The sequence below is a fragment of the Accipiter gentilis genome, chromosome 7 (genome assembly GCF_929443795.1).
Source record: "Accipiter gentilis chromosome 7, bAccGen1.1, whole genome shotgun sequence".
Classification (NCBI taxonomy): Eukaryota; Metazoa; Chordata; class Aves; order Accipitriformes; family Accipitridae; genus Astur; species Astur gentilis.
This window is the reverse complement of record NC_064886.1, coordinates 1,054,552-1,079,387: the sequence shown is the minus strand read 5'-3', so window position 1 is coordinate 1,079,387 and position 24,836 is coordinate 1,054,552.

Genomic DNA, 24,836 nt, shown 5'->3' with positions numbered 1-24,836 from the left:
TACAAAAAGGAAAAAGCAGGCCATTCAGCAAGGTGTCCTGCTACAGCACCAGAGGCAGAAGTCTTGCTGCATTTTTCATAAGATTACCAGCCTGCTTCTGTGGAGTTGGAGAAAAAGACCTGCAAAGCACCATGAAAAGAGAGAAGTGCTGCTGCTGCCTGCCGGAGGAGGAGGGAGCTGATCAAGGCAGCCAGCCTTGGAGTCCAGCGCAGAAAATCATTCCTTTCCTGTTCATCCAACAGGGCAAAAGGACTATCCATGTAGCTCAACTCTGCACATCCCTCTGAACCAGTCTTGGATGTCCTGTCTCCATTCTCATTTTCCTTTTGATTGTTTAAATCTCCGTTAATTGCAGAGACATCTGCTTTCAGCAGAGGATGAACAAACAAGTTTCAAAGCCAGCTTGCTTGGTGCCAGCAGCAGCTGCTGGTCAAATAAGAGATCCCAAGTTCATCTCTCTGTGCTTCTCTATTGGAGAAATATTATTAGGCATTCCCTCCTTACCTAGCACTGGATGCTGATGCCAAATCAGTTGTTTGATCCTGGGTATGAATGTCAGCCTCTAAATATGAACTTCTTCAGCACCTCAAAAAGCAGTGCTCTGGCTTTCTTAGCTCGTGTATCACATCCTTTTCTCCCCTGTACTGAGCTGACCTTTAAGTCTTGCTGGAATATCCTGTCCAAGTCTGCAAAAAGAGGCAGTGGCCAACCCCCAAATTTTTCTTTCTTTGCTAGCAGAGACTACTGAATTGTTGCAAAGAAAATATTTCTGTTAAAAATCGTTTCCCGAAAAAATATTTTTGAGGGAATTTTAAATACTATCCAAATTGTATATTTTTAGAATTTTATCAGTCTTTTTTATTCCAGTTTGCTGTCTTGTAACAAAACAACAATTTTTGCCTATACACATCTTACTTTCAAGCAGAAAATAGGATTTTTCTCAATTTTGTGCAATAATCACGGTAAGATTGATGTAAAAATAAGGTGGCAGGTGTGATGAGCACAGCAATGAGGTCTGTTTTGAACCCTGCAAAATGGAAACAGAGTTATCATTTTATATTTCTTGGATGAAATGTTTTTGATATTTATCAGGCAAGTGCGGGCAGGTGGATCCAGAGAAGCCTGCGCGTCATGCAGAATGCTGAAGACAAAAATTAAGGCTGCTAATTTTTGGTTTCCTTTACTTGGTGGTGTGCACCACGATGCAGATGAGCTGTGAGTGCTGCTGGGTGGGTGAGTGGTGCCACAGGCAGCCCCGGGGACAGACCAGCTTCTCTAGAAGCAGAACCAGTAGCAGGGCAGCATCAACAAGAACATCCTCAGCAGGTCACAAGTGGTGTTCCCCAGGGCTCAGTTCTGGGGCCAGTTCTCTTTTATCTTTATCAATGGTCTCGATGAGAGGGTTGATGCTTCTTAAAATTAGCGGCTCTGAAGAAACTATGAGGGAAAGCCTGGATCCAGGAATGGCTGTGGACAGGCTGCAAAAGAAGTTTTTGATAAGGAGCCATACATACAGTGTTGGCCCTATGACACCAGACCAATCTGGTCTTTGGGTCTCAAAAGTGACCACAACCTTGATAACCCCTTTCCACTCCCCCTGAGGATCTTGACTTTCTCAGGTTTCCATATTTGAGGCCCCTCTCTGAAATATTTCCCCTGCTCAGCCTTCCCCTCTGCTCTCCACACTGCTCTCTGTTGTCTTCATCTGCAGGGAGTTTTTGAAATGAAGCAAAGGTTAGGGCTGTCTCTGGACAACTCTGTTCTTTCCACCCTCTGGGTAGCAATGGCAGACAGAGGAGGGAGGCACTGCAGGTGAGGGTCTCTGCTGTGCATGAGGGTCTAGTATAAAAAGAGCTCTGTCCTGTGTTATCTGTGCCAAGAACTGAATCTGGCCCAGAACTGGCACACCCTGGGCTATGGTTGTGCTTTCCGATGGTTCCTTCTATGCTGCAATGGGATCACGCGCCACAGATTTGCATCCCGAAATTACATCTTACTGCACACTGAAACTATTCAGACAGATGATATTTGAGTATTAGCAGCCCTCCTACTTCTGCCTCCACTGTAATTGCTACTAAGTCTTCCTGATAGTCTTTTAAATGAGGAAGAGATCAAATACATACAAATGCTTATGATGTATTGTAAAATAACAAGCCCTTAGGAAACATTAGCCTTCAGCACTGAATGTGGGTTCAGCTGATGTGGAATTGTGCTATTTGCAAGCACTTTTACTTACTTTTTGTGGCCTTTTTAGAGGGGAGTAGGAGAGGAGGAAGGGGTCGAGCATTTTTGGAAAGCACTTTAATCCACAGCCACAACTATTCCCAGTCCTGGGCCTTGCTGAGACTGTTCTGGCCAGTTCCTTAGGTCCGGAGTGCCTGGTGACCAGCTTTGCTTCTTGGCCCACCCATGTTATCTGTTTTCAGTGTTAAGTAATAAGCTCTCTTGCCTTATGTGCTGCAACTCTCTTGAATATAGTTTAAAACACTCCCATAACTATAACACACACACACACACACACACACACACTCCCAAACAACAAACCAAACAAAACTAGCTAAAATTTAAAGTTTCATTAACTTTACTTTTTTAAAGAACAGGGGACACCAGAGCCTCTGGGACGGTCTCTGTCTAGTTATTGTACCTCAAGGCATGCGCAGGAGAAACCTACAGGTAGAGCAACTGTCTTCGTCGTGTTAAACGTGGCCTAAGACAAAGCTCCGAAAGCCCCTAAGATGCCAGCTCTCCTGGCTGCAGCACAGGGCAGAGCCTGTCAGGCTGATTTTGATCTTAAGAAACAAAATATTCCAGACAGTAAAAAGAAAAGACCCCAGTTCCCTTCCTGGAGCTCCTCCTCGTTCTGAGTATCCAGAAGAAAAACACACACAGCAGGGACTATAATTAGAAAGGAGCATTACGAGAAAAGGAGTGAAAATGGCTCTGTCAGCCTCAGTTCTGTTTAGGCTGCATCTACTTTCTTCATAATGTGCTTTGTCAGAAATACTACACTGGGCTTATAATGGCTGTGGAGTCTAATACTGATAGCAACACCAATGCCTTCCCCCGGAGCCACACTGAAATTAGAGGTTTCAGTGTTATCTGTAATAGGAAAACTAGCTTCCATTATCTGGGAACTGTCCTGTAATGGAGCAAGCCCCATCACCAGCAGGGAAACCAAAAGACACTCAATTCTAGTTTTTTGATGAAACAGTAAAATTCCTCTTCTGTGCACTTGGATTCATTAAACAGGGCACTTTTCAAAAGTGCCACTCTGTCTATTTTCAAAAATGCATCCAGTGAAACTCACTTTTTCCTTCTTCTCCTCTGACAGAAGAATGAAAAAACTTCCTAGCTTTTATGCCTAGCCTGGAGAATTTCCTGAGGAAAATCTGGATGACATGAGCCACGGCGTTGTGTCCTAATGAGGCATCAGGTAGGATGGATGTGGACATCCCATGCTGCAAGTGGCCACCAGTCATGTGGCATTTCTATGGATATTATTCTCACTACGGACAGCAGGCATGAATCACTGACTTACAGCCAGGCACACAATCTCCTTCTCCAGCCACTACATTCCCCCCCCCGCACACACACTTTGCAGATGTCTTATGGCTGGTAAATTCCTTTTGCATATTTCAGATATTCGGGGAAATTTCCTGAAAGCTGTGGTGGCTAACTGAACCCTGGCAGCAATGTTTTCTAATGGCTGAAGCAGTTGTCTAGACAGTCTGCCGAGTTAGTCTTGAATTTTTTCACAAAAATCTTCCTATCTGCTGCTGCTGCAGTGGATCTTGTTGTTTACAATGTTTTGTTCCTTACTTACCTGCAGATATATTTCACTTAATGAAGACAATCACTGTCTTTACATCATAGCATTGTAACACCAGGTTTGTTTTGTGATGCTTTGTCTGTGATTGCTTTTCGGACCCGCTGAGAGTGTCTTTGTTGTTTTATGGATTATATATCTTGGGTATATTTCTCCATATTTTCATTACTGTTTCTATTGCACTCATAGAGCAAGGCTTCTTCCTCCAACTCTCCAAGAACGTCTTTACATTCCCATGGGTGGTGCTTAATGAAAGACTTTGTAGCTTAATTTAGTGCCAACAGTATTTGTCTTAAGGTTTTGAAGGTAGCAAGATCAAATCCAGAAGGAGTTCTATTTTTATTAAAAAATAACTCTGGTTTCTTATTCTCTGCATGTCAGATGGATCACAACAGTAGCACTTAATTATCTTCACCTACCCCTCTACTCTCTTCTTAGCACAGTTTAAATTGCTCGTGTTCAAGATGCAAAACTTAAACTTCAGCAGGTGCTTGATCTTTCAACCCTTATTTATATGAGAAGCTGAAATCAGCGTCACTGGAATTTGTTTGACAGTGGGTTTCACTTTCTCTGCGTCTAATCATCTCCCCGATGGTGCAGCGGCAGCGCTGGGGATTCGCACCCCCCCGCTTTTCACGGATGATGTACCGAGTAATATCTGAGGAGCAAAATATTTAGCCCACTGAAAGCCTTTGGGTTTCCCTGAAAGCGAAGGGCTGTGATACGTGAGTGCTGGGAGGGGATGGTCCCTGCCGTCCCTTCACTCGAGGATGCACGTTTCTGGCCGGACGGTCCGGAGTCGGAGCAGCGGAGGAAGTTTTCGCCTGCACCCACTTTTGGCACACGCCGTGCCTCCTGCTGGCTTTGAGAGCAGGCGATTTTTCAGCCGAGTCTGTGTTTTGCCTCCTTCCGAGGTTTCACTTCTGTAGTTACAGGCTTGTACATCCTTGCAAGGAGAATAATACATAACCACGGGTGCTTATTGACTGGGGCACTATTGAGTTACAAATAGACTCGCCTGTGCCTCGGACGGGAGTAGGGGAATGAATTATTGATAAGGGCTGTGGTGTAATGAAGGAGGGTGGAGATGGCCCCTCTGACTCACACACCGGCTTTCCTGCTGCAGCTAAAGCACATCAAAGGGAAGCACGGAGAAGCTGCTGCTCTCACGCCGGTGCCAATGGCAGCGATACATCTGCAGAGGCAGAAGAAAGCGCGGGGCTTAATTACTAGACACACATTCCCAGAGTCATTAAAGGGGGATGAGGTTAATCTTCTGGTTCCTCTGAGCTCAACACAGCCTGCCAGGGTCTCGCCCAGATCTCCGTGCTTTTCCAGTGAAAGCAGAGATTTTCATGAAATGCCAGGGCTGGTGATGGGAGGTGAACTTTGCCTCCAAGTGCTCCCTAAACAGCAATCAGGGCTTAAAAGAATTACTGACCTGAAGGAAGGAGAGATGATTTGTGAGTGATCAGGAAAATCAATGAGCCGCAAATAATTTCAGAGCAGTGTCCTCTGCAGATGACTCATGGGCCGGCTCTGACACCCCAGAACGAGGAGGACCCCTCTTCTGGATGTGTCCCTGAAGATTTCCAGGTGCAAACCTGACCTGCGACACAGTGGTATGAGGGGTGCATCGATTTACTGGAGCGAGGTACATAAGTACACAAGACTCGGATGGAGCAAGGGTTGAAGAATGGGTCCTCTATGAAAAGGATTTTTTGCAAAGTGTTGGCTGTGAATTCAGACCCAGCCCTTAGCTTTTTCTCCTGTCTTGACTGTAAGGTGCATAAATTATCCCGTTGTTCCTGACTGAGCCAGTGGGCATTCAAACTTCGTCTGGCTTTGGAGGAATGTTTTGCAACCTCACGATTAAAAAACCCCATCGGTTCCCTTCTCATTAGAGCCTGTGTAACTCTTTGCAGGGTAGAGTGTAACCAACTGTTTTGCACCACCTGTTTTCAGCTCATGGGTGTCCAAACGTCGAGATGCAGAAAGATATTCTCATGGCATATACAGAAATACATAAATAATTGAAGTGTTTTTATTACAGCAGGAAGCATCTTGTCTGATTCCTAAAATACTGTCATTTCATCTTCCAGAGATCAAGAAATAACAGGAAAAAATTCAGTTCCAAATTCTAATCCAGTCAAAGTTCTTGTAGCTTGTTTCCATAGGAAAGATTCGGTTAAAATTTGTCCCCTTCAGTTATTTTCTTTCTCTCACCTCCCTTCCACTGACAGCAACTTTCTTTGCTCAGGTACCTCTCAAATAGCCTTGAAGCCTTTGGAAGATTTTAAAGTGAAGATGTAGAGTTAATTCCACCTAAATTTAAATATGTTCTGATATAAAATGTAATCTCCTATCATCAGCAGCTCTCATAAATGCTACTTTGCTAAAATGCCCAGTTTCCAAGCTATGCTTTGATATACAGTTTATCCATTCACCACTCATTTTTGATTGGTAGTAAAGGCTTTTAGTAAGGATGACAGAAATGTTTTATCCACCATCATAAACATGGTTTTATTAAAAAGAAAAAAAATAATGGAAAGGGTAGGAATGAGAAAAATGCAGGTCCCCAGTCCTCTTTTCATAACTTATTGGGAAAGACTTTATAGCTGAATCAGCTGCTGACTTGCCATGTTTTTATCTAGGAGGATGCAAATTTAAGTGTTTCTGGGCTGTAACTGCGGTGCGTGCAGGCTCTGGGGTACCCACAATTACCGTCTGAAGGCTTAGTACTGTGGGAGAGAAATAGGCAGTTTATTGCATTCGTCCTACCAGACGGGATATTTACAGAGAATGCAAGAGCAGTTCAGCTGCCTTTTACCCCAGCCTTCTTTGTAATGCACAACGTTTGTCTTCTTGGATTTCTCTCTCAAAGATCCCCCAGGTATTTCAATTTTTTAAGCTCTACTGTGAATGAGCTCTTTCAGGAACTACGCTAAATTAGGTGAGGTCTTGCAGGAAGAGATCCTGGTCCTTTGGATTACTGTGGACCCTTCCAAGAAGCTAAGGGACGGGGAACTATTACACTTATTTGAGGACCAGTCACTGCCAGTGAAACCTCCAGATTCCGCCGAGCTTTTTCCAACATTCCCTACATCAAGTCTTGGTGCAAACCTTTCCAGAGGGACTCACGTTGGGATGTGCCCCAGGGAATATTGGGTAGTGTCCACCAAAGGAATATATTCAGATTGGCTCTTCACTGGATGAGATTGGACCTGCTTGTGTCTCATTGCAAACCTTGACGCCGTCCGCTGCCCCTCGGTGTGTGCTCCTTAGCCAGCTCATTGAAGTCTGCTGCAACTCCTAACAGTTCTCGGGAGACCCTGGAGAAGCTTAGGGACCTGCCTACCTCGGTGACGTTCATCCAAACGTCTCAGCATCCCAACAGCCACGACAATGTCCATCCTTGGCAATGCAACAGCCAAGCGACCATTCACGAGAAAGCAGCTTGCCTTCCCAAAATAACCCTTCCCTGGGGTCTCCTCCCATTTGAAGGGAGGGAACTGAATAGTTTGTTTTATGACTGCAGGTATCTGGACTGAATCCTACCAACTGCTTTAGCACAGGCCCCGGCCCATCTGTCAGAGAGTCGGTGTGGTGAATCTTGACATTGTGCTGTGCTGTACCTTGCATATTGATCCAGATCTGGCACATCCCTCGATCTGGTGGGGAGATAAATGTGTGGCAGCTCCTGCACTGCTAAGTACTGAATTTGGTACGGTGCCACCAGGCCTCTGGAGACCCTGCAAGTCTCCAGAGAAGAGAAACATAACGTTGCTCGAGAGATGGATTCGTCAGCAAAAGAGGATGGTGATGCTTATTGACATCAATTGAATAAATAAACAAGACAATAAATTTGGAATTGCTGCTGAAATTACTTGGAAGTGCTGTATATTGAATTTTACCTATTTTATTGTTTGTGGAATGGGCTGCTGTTTTATGTATCATCAACTTTTTGATATACTGATTTGGTATGATTTCATCATGCATCTGGGGGAAAAAAAGAGGAAAACAAAAAAAAATTACTACCAGGTCTTAGATGCACAGATGAACTAAACCAAAATTCCAGAGATAAAAATTAAATTATTCTAACCCAGTGTGACAAAGTGAAGTGGAGGTCATTCTGGGAAGCAATGCTGGTACTTGTAAGATGAAATGCTTCAGTAGCTTCCACGGCACAACTTTCCCCCTGACTTTCTGAGCACGGTAAGTTAAGAACTAGGAAGAATAATTGTTATAAATCTTCTGGACTCCTTGTTTTCTAACAGACCCCCTCATGTGATGGGAGAAGTGGTCCAGGAAGGTGGCTGATCTGGAGTTTCTTCTCAATATATTTGATTTTGCAAAACCAAGACTTGATTAAATCCTGCCCAGAGATCTTGGCTTTCATGTGAATTTTGAAAGATTCTTTAGTTTTACCCCATTTGTAATAATTTTGATTTTTTTTTCCCCTCTTTATGATCCCAGGGAGTTTGGAACCGGTTTACATGAGCTCTCGGGGAGTGAGCTTGCTTCAGCGGAGTGTCCATATTCACTTGTATCTGAGAGGAATTGTGGGAAGAATTGTAACTCTTTGGTATCGGCTACCTATTATTCTTCTCAAATTTTTTGACTGAAAGTTTCAACAAAGGGCACTGTGGGACCAAGGTGGCCAGCCGTGATTCCCTAGGGCATAAAAATCAAAGTTACTGTAAAAGCAGCATGGCTGTGGGTTTTTTGCTTTCCCTTTTCTCAGAAACGCCCTTTGCCATCTGTCTGGGGCTGGCCGGTTTAATCTGATTGACGTGGCACCCCCCCACCAGAGCAGATGAAGGACCTCCCTGCCCCAACCTCCCAGGACACAGCAGGGAGAAAAGTGAGCACTGCTGAGCTGAGCAAAACCAAGGTCCAGAGCCACGGGACTGAGGGGAAAAGATTGTTTTGGCAAGACCAGGTTACGCGCATGGAGGGGTGACCAGCACGAGCACGTGAGAAATCTTGGTCCGTGAGGACTGTGTCAGAGACCCTTGACTTTGGTAGCGTGAGCATTTTGATTCAGGCACTTCTGAATGGCCCCAAACCTTCAGTATGCCATTATCAGAGAGGAAGGACTAGGAGACATGCTGCAGAGCCCTTTGGGCAGGATGAGCTCCCAAAGCCAAATGTGCTAGGCTGGCTGTGGGCTCCTTGTCATGGGAAGAAGGAGTTAACTGTGGGACCTGCCGGGAGGCATTCTCAGCAAGAACAAGATACTCTCCCCTGCTTTCAAGCAGTCATGCCTGAAAAGATTCAGGCTAAAAAAAGTAAAGCATTCCATGTTCAGCTGCCAGTTGGACCCTGAGGTTTGCCTTAAATCAGCTCATTGTTCTTCCTGCTTTTCCTAAACGCGGCGGTGCTGGTCCCAGCAGAAGTGTATGTGCTGGTCGTTTAAGGATGTAATAGCCCTGGACTCACCTTGGAGAGCTCTGTGGCTCCCACACCTCTGTTCCACCCCTTGTGGGGAAATATATCAAGGAATTTAATATTATTTGGAAAGCTGATCACAGGAATATGTTTCTCATCCCCTGGGCACCATTGCAGTCACATAGTGACATTAGCTTTCCTGTCCACAGGCCCCTGCCAAGTGCTTGCCTCTCCCACTGCTCCAGCATATTTTAAACTCTTTTCAGTTTTATGGTTTCCTTTTTATTTATATCTCCCTGTGATACTCAGCTCCTTCTTCCCTAGCATCTGCAGCCGTACAAAAAAGCTGGAGAACACCAGTTCCCAGCGGTACCTCCAAAGTTTGAGTAGCTTCTTCCCTGTCACAAGCTTGTCAATAAGGAGCTTGATGGGGCCTCTACCTCCCAGTCAGGGGTGGGATCCGATTTCCCAGGTTATCAGCATGACACAAGAACAGATTTGTTTTCAAGCCTCTTTATTAAAATTCTGCCTTGCACAGTGGAGCTGAATGTTCTCTATTTCAAAAGTTACCTTGTAGTTTGTGTTTGAATAAAAAATGGCATTAGAGACTGGAAGCCTTTTTGGTATTTTTGGTCTTCCAGCTTTAAGGAGAATATAGGGAATTTCCATTTCAAGGCTTTGGAAGACTAAAAGTCCCACCAAGCGCGCATATTATTGACTAAAGCAGGACGCTCTGAAAAATAATATACTCCAAAGTACACACATCTCCCTCTGCATAGGTGAGAGAATAAACAACACATGACTATTAATCATACTGCTTAATGCATTACTGGATAGTACCCTAACACGGTTGTGCTGATCATAGTGTAAGAACCCATTTAGAAGAAAAATTAATAAACCTGAGAATGTAAATTCAGATCTCCAACACTATTCAACAGGAGTGAGTGCTACTTTCATAGCACAGTACAAGAAGCTGAGCCTTACTGTGGGCGGAGCAGCTTTCCATGCCATGCTGGAGGTTGCCAGTAGATGTTTCCAGACTTTGTTTTTGAAGGGTTACGGATAAAATAGAAAGGGCATTCAGAAGCTGGAAGAAAACCTTCACCCATGTGAAGATTGCGCTTAGTTATTTGAAGTTGGTGAACAGCACGCTCCCTCCATTATATCACACGATCAGCAAATGCATTCAGTAGTCAAAGCAGTGAACATTTGCTTTGGTAGATATGGCCTTTGTGTGTGTGTGTGTGTGTGTGTGTGTGTGATAAAAGCCTCACCTTTTAGCCTTGTTTTCTGAGGAAATGAGTTTTATGTGAGTGGGATGTCTGTTCACTTCTCTGTCTCTTAGCTCCTTTTCCTGATTATTGGAGAATGCATGAGGCAATTGAGCAAATTGAAGTAGAGGTTTCAACAACAAGCAGCTCAAGGAAAACCCAGAGCAGGTTTTTTCCATAAACACAGTTAAAATTCAGCCCTTACCTGTTTCCACAGGGAGCAGCCTGCTTAAAACATGAAGCCACAGCCTGTGTGTTGGTTCAGGCAAACAGACACAAGAGGAAAATGGAGGGCTGAAAATACAGGAAAATAACAGGAATCCAGGAGAATTCCAGATGGAAGAGATGGGGGGATGTGGGTCACAAATCTGAAGGTAATAAGATGATAAATTGTTCTAAACCAGAATGGTGGAAATAAAAAAAACCAACAACTTAATTAAATTTCTAAGTATACTTGTGTTTCGGTTTGGATCTTGAAAAGCCAAGAAATAAATGCGTTAATTTGGAGACTGAAATGAGAAGAAGTAAATAAATCCCAGAAGATAAAAAGCCAAAACACAGATTTAGATAAAGCTCTATTTTTGAGAAATATATTTTGCAGTAGATATAAAGTGCAAGACTCTCTCACAGTGCAACATGTATACACAGGCTCAGAGGTATTTACATTAGCAGGTTTGGGAAGATTTCTGGAAAAAGCAAGTTTTAGGAATTTTCACTGTCCTGTCCACACCTGTTAGACTTCTCATGCTATAAACTTCTGAATGATAGTGTTCGCTGCTAGGATGTTTCCCAGAAAATTACTTTTCTACGAGAAAACCCTAAACACACGCAGAAAACATAATTAAATTGTGTCAGTCTTTCTTATTGGTGTTCTAAGACTAAAAATTATGTCTGCAACCTCAACAACACTTTCACTAGGCTCACAGCTATATAACCAGTCTCAACAAAGGTCTTGATTTCTGCATGCTGTAAGAAAGTTACAGTAGCACGAGACCACTTAAAACTATAACTGCATAATTTCAGATATGGGATCAATCTGATCTTTTCACTGTTTGGACAGCACAAACTCTGCTGAAATTAATTAATTAATTGAATGATTAGTTTTAAATTCTTTGCTCAGCTCTGCTTGTGGCCTTGAAAGAACAAGGTGCAATCAGCACCATTCCTAATTAATGATACCTTTCCAGACACTCCAGATCAGCAGTTAAAGTTTAGGGGGTTCATTGCTTTCACGCAGCTATCGCATGGCTGGGAAACAAGGTTGCCTTGTGCCAGTGCTTCCAGGAGTTAAGTGTCCTTGAAAAGGCACCTTTGCTGATGCTGAAGCCTTGGAAAGGCCCCGGGAAGGATTTAAGGCAGCAGCCTTAAAGGCAGAAAGGACAATTCTGTGTGCAACCAATACAGTGAGGTCAATCCAAGGAAAATTATTCAGCAGTCTTTTCCAGTGCTGTTGGGATGGATAAATTACACGGGCACCTGAAGTCTGTTGGCAAAAAAAAGCAACAGGCTTTCATTGCAGCTGCAATGAGTGCTTAACATCTGCCTCCACCTTCCAGCTATTTAGGACTTGCAAATGGGCAATGTTGTGGTGACTCCCCTTGGCAGATATATTCTCCTTGATCTGTATTCAGTGAAGTTAAACTACAGAGGGGCTTCAGAGACCAGTAGTTGCCAGCCAGAATGGAGTTCACCTCATCTACTTCGCCCTGCAAAAGTCAGGTATCCAGTCTGAGATAGTCACCCAAGCTCCCTCTGCAATCAGTAGAGACACAGAGATGAAATCATTTACCCCTAGAAGCACCCATGTAACCCAGTAACAGCACACAACTAGCTTAGACCAGACATTAACACCCCCTCATCCAACATTTAATTCAATAGAAAACTGCAATCACAGTGGCTGCAGGGCTAGAATCTGGTATCAGCTTCACTAGGGACTTGCAGACGCGTGGAGGGATTGACAAGGCAGATTGAAAAATATGAAATTCTCTGCAGTCCCGGGAGCATCCACTGCACAAAGTGACACTGCGGGTATGCATAGGGCAGAGCAATGCAACTACTAGTGATGGCCCAGAAGCCCCTCGTGCTCATGCACGTGAGGTTGTCGAGACACACAAGAGATGGCAATAAGGACACAGAGTCATCTATGCTGCTTGAGAAGATCTCAGGCAGACACTGACCAAGCGGAATTATATGGCCAAGAATCAGAAGAAGTCACATCCAGATGGGAAAGGGGATCTCACAAGCCTGTGTGATAGGGGCGAAGGGTCTCCGTGTTGATGGAAATTTGTGTTTGGCAGTATCGGGCTGTGCTAATGTCAGCTGTTAATGGTACATCTGGCAGGAGAGACCTCTCCAAGGAACAAACTGGAAATGACGGTTACGTCGTGCAAGGCTCACGTTGCACGTTCTGGCCAGTTAAAGTCTCAAGGACTTGGCTCTGAGTGCTTCCTGACAAACCACAGCCTCTCATCTCTGCAGCACCTCCGCAGAGAGCCCATAAATCATCCTTCCCGCCACCGTGCGGTCTGCTCCCCTCCTCTTGCATCTCCTTAACTTGGCGACACAGCTTCTCCCATAGTCCTGGCAGGCAAGGACACGGCCCCTGCCTGTCCCAGCCTCGGCCAGAGGCCCCAGGCTCTCCCGCAGCCTGGTACCTGCCAAACTGCCTCCCAACAGAGGCGAGTGAGCATCGTTGCCGCCGCACGGTCCCGCTGCCTGCAGAGCACGGCCAGCAGGACGGCTTCATCACGTCTGTTTGGGTAATAGGCTGCCAGTGTCTGCTCCGATCAGTCAAAGCAGAGGGCCTTTCTTAATCTTTTTAAGCAAAAAAAAAAAAAAAGATGTTAATGAGCTTAATTGTTTCCCTGAAACAACAGAGTGATTATCCCACTCAGAGATAAGGAAGGGAATGTAGGTGTGGATTCAGCACTTCTAGAGCAAGACTCCTGAGGATTGCCCAGCCTCCTAAAAAGCTTGAGCTGGATTTTATAATGAGGTTTTGCAGAAACATGTCACTGATTTCTCCTTTCTTTTTTTCCCGTGCAGAGTTTAGACTGAATGACAGCAGGATAGAAAAGCGCCCAGCCACAGATCGCTTTCTGTGTTATGTTATTCAATAATAATCGAAGAGCTCACCCATTTAAAATCAAATCCCTCCAAATGAAACAGTCCTGCCTGACACGTTGGATACAGCCCTGGGTGCATACACAGAAATGGAATAGGTTTCCAACCTGAAAAAGCTTTTTTATATTAGTATGAAGTTTAAGTCATTTGTCTTATACTATGTGAAGTTTATAAACAGACACAGTTGGAAGAAGCTTAATGTGAGGAGGAAAATATTTTAGACTATAAAGATCGAGTTTGGGGAGACTTTAGGACCAGTTATTCTATTCCCAAACTCAAAATTCAGTGCCACTGGTATTTGTATAGACTCAACGAGAAGGCTTTCTCATCCACACTGCTAATCATGTTGTTGCAATAAAATTTCAAATGCTATTTCCTCCGGCTGCTCTTGCAAACTATGATGCTGGTCTGGCATACATCAGCACAGATGTTTTGGCAGGAAAAGGTGTTAATGAAGTGAAATTGTTGCTAATATTAAAATTATCCGTTGTCATTTCAACTTCCTACAACCCCCAGGAACAATATCAATCCCTATTCGCCAGCTGAAGGGCAGACTTCCAAAAATGAAGAAGCGCTCGTTTTCAGCTCCTACAAGGGTTCTGCAAACAACAGAGAAGGGAAGAAATATAATCCCATTGCTTGTTACAAATTTCCTAAGGCAGCAAGTATTGGGGAGGCTCTGGAAATCTGAATAGTTTTCCATAACAGATGCAAAGGACGTTGCTCTGCAAGGGGAAATTGGACACGCTCTGACACAATGACTTGGTGGTCTCCTATTTATTGAAAGCATTTCCTACTACAGTTGCTAATGGGGAATGAACTCATAAATCTACCCTAGTCAGCAGCCTGCTCTTAGTAGGAGTGGGACATCTCTTCCTCACGGAGATCAGCTGAGATCCTCACCTGTGACCATTACGGATGGCTCCAAAGAGCAGAGCTTGAATGTTAGAAAGCAATTACTGCTGGCAAGATGATGCAGTTGCTGATGTCAGCTGGGAAAACAAGCCCAGCTGGGGGTAATTGGGACATCAACTGTTCTGGGTCATTCTCTGTGGCCACCTCCCTCCTCAGAGTCATTAAAGCAGGAGATGCTCTACAGAAAAGAGCTACTGAGGATGAAGCGAAAGAAAATGAGTTGCGGCAGAATGAGAGGTATTTACTCTGAGTTCTATGATACCATTTGGTAGGTATGGGGACACAATACTGCTGGGCTCAGAGGGACAAAAAGTCCCCTTTGTTTTCTTCTTTGAGGAGCTCTGGGCTGGATTTCTCCAACATGACAGCACAGGCTGTGTCACTGTACTGTCACAGAAGGGCCCAGGATTAGGCGCGAGAACAGTCTGACGTGCACTGGGTTGTATATCATCCCAGCGTTGTTTGTCCACAGAGGCAGCTGGCAGGGAAGCATGCGGGGAAAGCTGATAGTGGGGGTGTCGGGCAGTGCCCGTCCACCCACATGCAGCAACTGCAGGCAGCGATGGTATAATCCTGCCCCAGATGTTCTAGGTCTCTCCTGCTATCGAAGATACAGAGTCAAGAGCAGTATTTGAAGCGTTGCTGGTGGTGTGACCAACTGGAACAGGAGTTGCTATTAATTCCCTAGCTTGAAGACAGTGCTTGGAGAGGTGGAGAGAGCAGCTGGCTCTCCCTGCCATGTATTAGTCCTGGTAGGCTGCACTCCACAGCAGCCAGCCAGGAGGTAGCCAGCCTCTGGGGAAAATGCTTCATTCATTACCCCTCAACGTTTTCTGTTTCTCAGCTGTGTTGCTTGTTGCTGTCTCTAGCGAGCTTTTCTCCATCAGGGATTCCTCAACCCTTCAAAGGCTGTGTGCAGTGAAGCAGGTGTAAGATGGATCTTTAAAAGCTTTGCAGTAAGGTAAAGAGCTTCAATTTTGCAGTTATAATTAGTAGAACATGTCTCCTGAGATGAGATCTGATGTTTCATTGTGCTGGGGGGACCACAACGTGTAGCTTGAACATGGTGGTTTAGAGATGCCTGGAGGTGATGCGTATATGCTCTGGTGGATTTTGACATAGGTCAGCGTGCAATCCGTGTCCAACAAAACCATCGATGCCAGCACCCTGTGGAGCTCAGGTTTTTGTCCCTTGACCAGAGATTATGTGGGTGTGAAGATGCCTGATTCAGACATTTGCTTAATGCTGCAGTATCCTCTGGATTGGCAGTAAAGGAGGAGCCTCCTGTGCTTTAGATTTACTGCCTTTTAAGATCGCACAACATTTATAGCAGGAGCAGGAAAACAAAGGACTAGGTAGTGAAATGGGACTAAACACTCGACACATTTGCATGAGGAAGTGCAACTTTAACTGAGGAGTAATTTGGAAGAAAACCACTACAACTAACACAATTGAAAGAATAAAATGGCACGTGGCTGGAGCAGAGACCTCAGTGGCCCAGAACAAGCTTGGATGAGATTCTTAGTCCAGGGAGAGACCTTCTGCCTAGCTGTTTGTCTTCCTGACACTGGGAATAGAGGAGACTTGCAGCCAATTTTCCAAAGGTGTTGTCCCATCATTTCCAGAATGAGATTTGAACCATCCGAGTAACTTGCACAAGAACAGAAAAATAAGCAACAGGAGCAGGTCTTGACTCTGAGGCTTTGGTCCTCTCGGAGAGATCAGACCATGAAAAGGCAGGACTTGTGCTGGCAGGAATCCGTGCCCAGCCATGCAACCAAGGCAGACAGGGCTGCAGACTACTGTAACTTGGTAGCCATCAGTTTCTACGTCTATATGCCAAACGGCATGATGGTATCTTCTAGCCCCTTCCTCACTGGTACCTGAAAACCACCGCAACACGTGGTGGGCATTAAAGGATCTTGTTTCCTGTTCACGAGGTGTTGCAACAGTAAAGAAAGAAAACACTTAAGGTCAGGTTGGATGGGGCTCTCAGCAACCTGATTGAGTTGAGATGTCCCTCCTCACTGCAAGGGAGTTGGATGAGATGACCTTTAAAGGTCCCTTCTGACCCAAACCAGTCTATGATTCTATGATTATTTTTCTTTTTGTCCTCTCTGCCTGCATTCTTGCCTTCCTCTGCCACATGTACATCTTTGGCCATTGCAGCCCCAATTCTTAGAGGCTTCTGATCTCTGGGACTTTGGTCTTTTGGACAGCAGCGTTTTGTCATCATCAGCAGTGTAGGTGCTTCTATAGCTGCTTCTGTCTTATATGAAACGAAAATAGTTCTGACCTGGACTTAAAAGAAATGTCATATACCTCAGGCCAACGTGGGAAAATTGGTCCTTGTGATGACAATCGAACAGTCATGGAGAGGTACTTTTGCCAGTTGGAAATGTCATCTTCCCTCCAGTTTGTGTTCTCACACACACTCATAGGGCTGCATTGCATGAGCCACACAGGCTGCTTCTCCCTTTCTCAGTGACTTCCCTGAACCCATCTTCCAATTCATTGTCTTGCCTTATTAAGAACTACGCTAGGACTATGTGTTCTCATCTCTGACTGTGCAACACCTCCAACACTTCTAAGCCTTGTTCAGGCCTCGCTGATAAGCTTTTGGGTTCCTGTCTTACCTTTTCTAACCTCGTAATATAAGGGTTGTGATGTTGTTCTTCATCTGCATCATCCACAGTTTTGTCTTCCCATGACCATCCTTTCAGTCATCCTGTTGCCAGGATGCAGCAGAGCTGCCAACACAGAAATGCCTAGAGAGAAGGCGGTTGCTTTGCTTCTAATCCAAGCAGAGGTGTGTGTCCCAGGGAGAGGATGTTGATACACATGACAATGCCCTGCAGAGCATCCCCATTCACACTTTAGCAGAGAAGCATTTTAATTAATTGTCAACAGTTTTTTAATATATAGATTTAGCAGCTCTGCCTGAGTAAATGCTGTTTGAGAGATTAAATTCTGTTTGGATTAATGGCCTCTGACAGCTTTTCCTCCTTTGCAAACAAAGTGGGTTTGAAGTGTAATAAAACAGAGCGTGGGATGCATTGAACATGGAGAGCTGTTCAAGCTGGCAGCCAAGTGAAACATCACCAGCCTCCATCCAGAGGAGCCCACAGACAAACACACCTTCCAGGCACAAAGGTTTTGATCAGATGTGCCTTCAGGGTCTCCAGATGCCTCAGCCCCCCATACAGGTGCTTGTGACAGCGCACAGCAGTCGCGTGTGTGGAGTTTTTCAGTGTAGGGCTCTGCAAACTCTGGGGCTGACATCTGAGCGTCGGCACGAGGCAGATACTGAGCAGCTTTGTTCATTCTCCTTGTGTCGTGGTTGAGAGGAGACTAATCCACAACACGGTCTCATAAACAGGTGAGATCTACTTCCCAGGAAAGGCCAAAGAAGAAATGATGCTGATCCTAGGCCTATAAAGGACTCTGAGGAAGATGCGGTTGGTTTCTCCCCATGCTTGTAGCCAGCTCCCGGCTTCCCTACCTGTCACAGTAAAAATGAAGTTGCTGTTACTCTATCATCGTTCAGAGTTGTAGGATATCTTGAGCCTCCTGCTCATGGGATTTGAGAGTTGCAATGCATGAAAACATCAAGAAGAAATCCAGGAAAACTGGTAGGAGCAAACACACTTTAATTGAACAGTTACTCAGATCATACTTTTAATGAACTTGTTGAATTTCTAATTGTTTTAAAGTATAGACCTGAGAACTCTTAAATGTGTATATGTTTTATTCATGAAAATGGAACTTAAAGACATTAAAGAACGTGGTTTGTATGACAGCTTTATGAACTTTAAATGAATGATTTTAACAAAGGATTCAAAATGTATTAGAAAGTAATTATCAAATAACTTGTTAATGCTATCCAAGAGCGATGTAGTATGACAGACCATTGCTCTGAACTCTAAGCCCTCGTGTGAGTATTTTGGTGCTAGGAAGGAGCAAACTGCAGCTTCAAAGGCAATGAAAATTTTCATTAGAAATAACATTCAATAACTAACAATAATTAGGATTAATGGCACTGTCAATGATGATTCAACCAAAAGGAATTTTTGAAGTTAAAAGTGTACCAAAAATCATTTGAAGCAAAAGTTGCTTTCCCAAATCGCATTATTTCATAGCAAAATCATTTCCTTTGACATACACAGACCTTCTCTGTCTGTCTGAACATGGATTGCCCTTTAATACAGAATGGGATGGAATGATTAGAGATAAGGTATACATTTTCAACAGTAACTCAATGAAGCATGTGGTGGATCAATGGGAGTCTTTAAACTTAAATTGTGTGTCTCCTTTCTAAAGGTCTGCTTTAAATCAAACCCAAGTTGAGATACAAAACACAGGGTAGAAACCGTACTAAAAACTGGTATAAAACTGAAATTGCTATCCTTCAGGAAATTTCAAGATTGCAAAATTATATTTTACCCTAAGTTGAGTTACAAAGCAGGTTAGAAAAATCCCCTAAATATTTCATTTTGACACTACCTAAACATTTTGTTTTGGCTGCGTTTTCAAAACTTACTTTATATATATCTCTCTCTCAACTCTCTTATCCATAGGCAGATTATCCATGTTATGTATTACCTGTGCTGTTAACGTTAGGTTGGCCACAGCGCTTCCAGGCACAGATCTCTTCCAAATCATTCTGTTTTCCTGCACCATGGACATTACCCATCTTTATTCAGGACAGTTTGTGTTTCTCTGCACAGTGCTGCTGTGTCTAGCCCAACGTCACAGCTCGGACAGAGCCAGGGAAGCCCATGAAGGATATAGGAGGCTCCCCAGGACGAAGAGAAAGAAGCAGTGACTGGTATTTCTGAAGTCTCTGGGAAGGGATACTGGTGCAGATGTGGTGCACTACAAACATATAGATACCGTGGTTAAGGCAGTTCATGACCTGGGAGCCACAGGTTGTGGGGAACATGCAAATACACTGATTTGACTCTGCGGTGTGGGTCCCATGCATCTGAGTAGTTCTGCACCAAGTCCTCAGCCTTCTGGTGTCATCCTTGCATTTCATTATCCAAGGTGTCCTGATTCTCCATGTCCTGGGAAATGGAGAGCTGGATATGTACAGCAGCTTGTTTTATACTAGCCAAATAATAAGGGCTATAAATAATAAATCAATATGGCTAAAGCCAGCATAAACAGTCTTTTTTTCAGTGTGTTCTTGGCAAATGTTCTCAGCTTCACAGCAGAGCCCAAAGGGAGATGCCCACTGCTGGTAAGGACTTGTACGATTTAGGAAGTCAAGAGCCTTTTGTGTATCAAGCAATTATCTGAATAGAAGGAACTGTTTTAATTATTTGCTTATTTTTCCGGGAGTGCCAAACAAACGTTCTTGCTGTAATGAAGGCAATGAACCAGTGTGACTCTTCTGAACCCGAAGGTGTTTAATCTACAAAGCACCAAACAGGGCCTCAGTCTGCCTTTATTTGGAGCTGTGAACATGTGAAATAGAAGCTCTCTGCTTTGAATTAGAAAGGTGGATGTGCCACATCTTGCTGCTGCAGAAGACAGTTCTCTTCCACTCCCAGTAATACCTCTGGGGAGCCATCCTTAATTCTTTCACCTAAGGAAGCAGTTTTCTTATCACAGAACTACATCAAATTATTCTGGCGCAATTTACCTGTGGTAGGCCATGATATATGTAATTTCATTTGCCATTCACTTAACTGTTTTGTATTTTTCATTCAACCTTTATCGCCTAGCTTTTATTAACACTCAGGTCACAATAACAAGCCAGAGGCACCTTTTTTCTGTTTCAGATATAGGTATGACACTTGTTACTCTGCAGTCATACCCAGTCACCCCAGTCCTGATAAATCTACTGAATGCATTTGCCACAAGAAGCGTGGCTTGGCATGCTAAGTCATTCCAAATTCTGGATGGAGTTTACTCAGTCCCTTTCTCTGAAGTTTATTATCTTAGTTATTCTGATACTTGCTCACACCTTAACTGTGACCTCTTCTCACACCTGTGACTTTGTTCCCTTTGGCCAGCCCATGGTGAGTAATTACTACATCATTTGAACACCAAGTACTTGTTTCATTTTGCATGCTGACTGGACCTGCCCTTAATCTCATCTCTACCTCTCCATTATCACAGCTACAGATCTTTCCCTGTTCTTATTTTATTTGAACGGCAGGAGAAACTTTACCTCTTTGCCCCTAGTACCCTTTGTTAAGTCCAACCCCGAGTGACGCTTGGTGATTTTCGTCCTATTCCTGCATTTCCTGATGCCAGGAAACAATTCCCCGTTCCTCAAAACCCACTTCAATATACTAAACTTCGCTGAACTATTAATTACTTATTAATTGGATGTTGCATTCAATAAACATGCCATAGCTTCTCACGATCTAAGATTTAGCTCTTTAATAAGCACATCCAGGAGTCCAAACTCTGCTGTTATTAAACCCTTCAGAGACATAGCAAATTATAACTTCAGCTCTTCTTTCTCAAAGATATCCTTTAATGCTGGAAATTTTAAACAGAAAAAAACCATAAAGGCAATTGTGAATAAATTGATCATGAATATAGGTAGTTTAGCAAACAAAAAGTTTGGAACCGGAAGAGTAACGGCAGCTTTCCAAAAACCAGGGACTGGGCTCAGGGACTGGGAATCTCTTCCAATCCGTTTGATCTCTAAGGTACTAAATATCAACAAGATAATATGAAGAACATTACCAAGGAAATATTATCACATTCACAAGGAACTCAGAAGACCTTAGATCAAGGCATGACCTGGCCAAATCATCCAGGTCCGTGTTCTGGATGTCGTGATTCCTGTGGAGTTTGCTTTCCCATGTTCAGCTGTGGGCAACAGCTTAGGCCAAGAGATGGTGGAAGGATTGACGTCTGTAAGATAGCCCAGTGTGGCAGTAGAGATGCGCTAAGAAAAGCGTGTAAACTCCAAAAGCTGTTAAGTCTGTCACATCAGCTTCCCCTCGCAACCATGGAGAGAGCAGCAGGAGGAGGCAGGAGCCTGCCTGAAGACCATGTAACAAACTCCACGGGCACTCTGCACAGGGATAAATATAAAGTCTAGGCAGTTTTGTTACTGATTCCAGGAGAGCTGGCACGCCTGCCCAGCGGAGGAGCTACAGGTTAGTTAGTGGAGCAAGATAAAGGAAAATAAAGGTTAGGCTGGATGTTGGGAGGACTTGAGTGATGCAGGTAGAGAGATAGCACCTCGGGCTGTCCCTGAGATCCGTTGCGTGGGCTCCCAGCAGTGTTTACCACGATTTCCTTGTCCAGGTACAACGTGGGGCTGTCACTTCATCTCCCCGCCCCGCTCGAGGCCTGATGCGCGTGTTTGGGGAGGGCAGTAAGCCGCATCTCCTGCTGCCTGTGAGAGGAGTCAGAGGTGGGAGACCTGGGAACGCCTGGGGAGCGGGAGCATCCTCCTGCCCTCCGGCGGATGGTTGGACTCCATGATCTTGAAGGTCTTTTCCAACCTAAATGATTCTATGGTCCCATGACCGCAGCGGTGGCAGGGGAGCTTTGCTGCTCTCAGCCGCCGGCACGGAGCCGTGCTGGCGCCCAGGGCATCCTCCACCGCCTGCCCCAAAGGAACGTCGCCGAGACCTTTGGGTTTCACAGCAGGGAACTCGCCGAGCTGCGTGGTTCCCCTTCGGGAGGACCGAAACAAATCCTCTAGACAGACATCCAGGTGTGATTTAAGGACCAATAGACTCTTCATCACAGCAAAAATACATTACTCGGTGTGGAGATGCTGAAGTGCTATCACGCTAAGAGAACCAAATTGCTATACCTGTTAGTGTACAACTGTTTTCCTCAGATAATGGGTTTTATCTTCAGCAGATTTGATGGTTTGTTATAAAATAATGTTAAGCACAATGAAATAATAAGCAGCTGGCATGTTTTCTCGTTTTAAAAAAAAAAAAAGCCATTAAAGTTGTAAACATCAAAACAGCAAAGCACTGCTTTTGAAGGAAATGGGTGATAAAACAGTTATTTTTTTCCAATAAATATTTTGTAGGTGATGTAGTTGGAATGTATCAATTATTTATCTCCCTATATGGTTGAGATGTACACTTTAATAAAATGTAGAAAGGTTTTTAATTTTTCTGAACAATAAATGCAATTGATTTTGTGACTAGCATGAAGAATAGATTGACTCTAATGTCTTTTTCTTGTAGTATTTTGTATCGTTTTATGCGGAAATCTTGAGTTTAATAGATTTTAAAAAAATATTCCACTAAAATGGTCAGAGAGAAGGATAAATCTCATTAACTCAAAATCCTTCATTTTCCATATGCAAATACGTAAGGATTATCATTATCTTTTCTTTCATCTGAATCACAGTGCTTGTCATGTTTATTTGTTCTGTATTTTCATAAACATTTAGAATTATTAATAATTTAGAAAAGATGTTTAATTTTGGTGTAATGAATTCATGCAGGCGAAACAAATATGCAGGGTAAGTAGTCCGTATGTCTAGCGGCTATTAAACATACTTTACTCTTTCTGTTCATATCCACTTGAAATATGCGGACCTGGCTTAAGCAGGCAAGAACAGTCTCTCACCTTAACACCTTATTTTAGCGTAAATCCAGGGTAGCTCCCATAGCCAGGGGAGTTAGCTCTAATTTATATCCGTGCATTTCAGCAGCAGGCACGGTTCCAGGCATCGCATGGAAATTGCTCCTTACTTACAGCACACCGAGCAGCGCGGCTTCTCTGTGGGCTGTCACGTAAGCGTGTCTGATAAGCTCCGCTCGTAGCAGGGGCTGTTCTCCGTCAGGCACGGGCTCCTTTCCCTGAGCCTCCTTCCACCAGTCACAGCCAACAGCAGAAGACTACAGGAGCGGGGCAGCCGTGTAATGAACGTTCCCCAGGGAAAAAATCTCTCCCGGCGTAGGGAGTTCCTACCTGTTGATAGTCTTAACTGGCTTTTCTTCCGGGAGTTTGCCGGATCTCTTCTGGACCAGTGGGGGCTTCAGCACTGGTGCTCTGCGTCTTCATCCTGAGACACGGGGACATGTGCAGATGACATATTGCTTCAGTTAGCTTTCATTAAAGCTTGGATACGTGCAATTTAGGTTTGCACATGGTCCGTCCTGATGCTTGACATTTTGAGCTTATGTTACAAAAGGCTCTACTCACAAATTACAGAATTAAGACACGATTAAGATTTTAGCTCTGAAATTGCCAGCTCTGTATATTTCAGATTTAAATTGAAATTTTACTTGTCACTATCAATGGCAAATGACAGCTTGGCCTGAAATACCGGTTCAGAATTCCCTCTTTTTTCTTTGCATATAAATTTGATACCAGGCTTGAGCTTCAGGATTCGGTCCCTCTTGTTACAGCAGTGCTTGAACGTCAATGGCAGTACATGACAGCTTTTCTAAGACTCGTGTCTAGCTGTTTCTTTTACTATTACAGTCAAAACTTCTGTTCCTCTTTCACATGCTGACTTCTAGATGCAGAAAAGCTGTAATGCATACCAGCAGAAATTCAACCTCATGTGGTCCTCCCTGCCATAGCCAGCATTCCCAGCCATGCTGCTCCCAACCTGCCTCCACGTTCCTGGTGAAATTCAGTGCTTGGGATGAGGCTGAAGCATATCCCCTCCGCCCCAGTTCCCTGACTTTCTCCAGCTGACAGCAAGGTTTTCAAGTGTTAAGATGAATGTTCATCTCTCCTTCCTTATAACGTTCTGTTCTGCTTTTAAGTTCTGCTCTTGTTCTGGAGCTGCATTCAAGCTACCTTCAGGGCTCAAGCCCTGCAGGATTTCTCAAAAATATTTCAATACACTTGAATCCACAAGAGATCTCCTGGATAATTATTGAGTCTGGCTGAAGATATTTGTGACATCCAAAATTTCACAGTTTTGTACAATTCATTATTAGCTTAAAAGTTGTCATAATAGCTTGTTACATACTGTTCATTACTCTCTTCTCTAAAATCTGTTATCTGCTATGGGTACATAAACCACCTTCCCCTTCTCGAACAATTATATTACTCAACTGACCCATGAGCAAGTCATTCTGCATCTGAAATCTGTTTAATCAAACGCCCGAGGCAAAAATCTAAATTGATTAGATAAGAGTTTTCTTATTAAGACTGGTAAGGTCCTGGATTGCGTTTCTTTCTTAATGAATGAAACATTTTCACGTGCTTCTCTGCAATGAGCAGCAAGCAAACGTGCAGTATCACAGGGTGTGTACAAACCCCGTGCTGTTACCCTCCTCTCACTGATGCAGAACATGCACATGGTTGCAGACATGTCCCCATGGCGCAGGCTGTGGTACAGCAATCTCTGC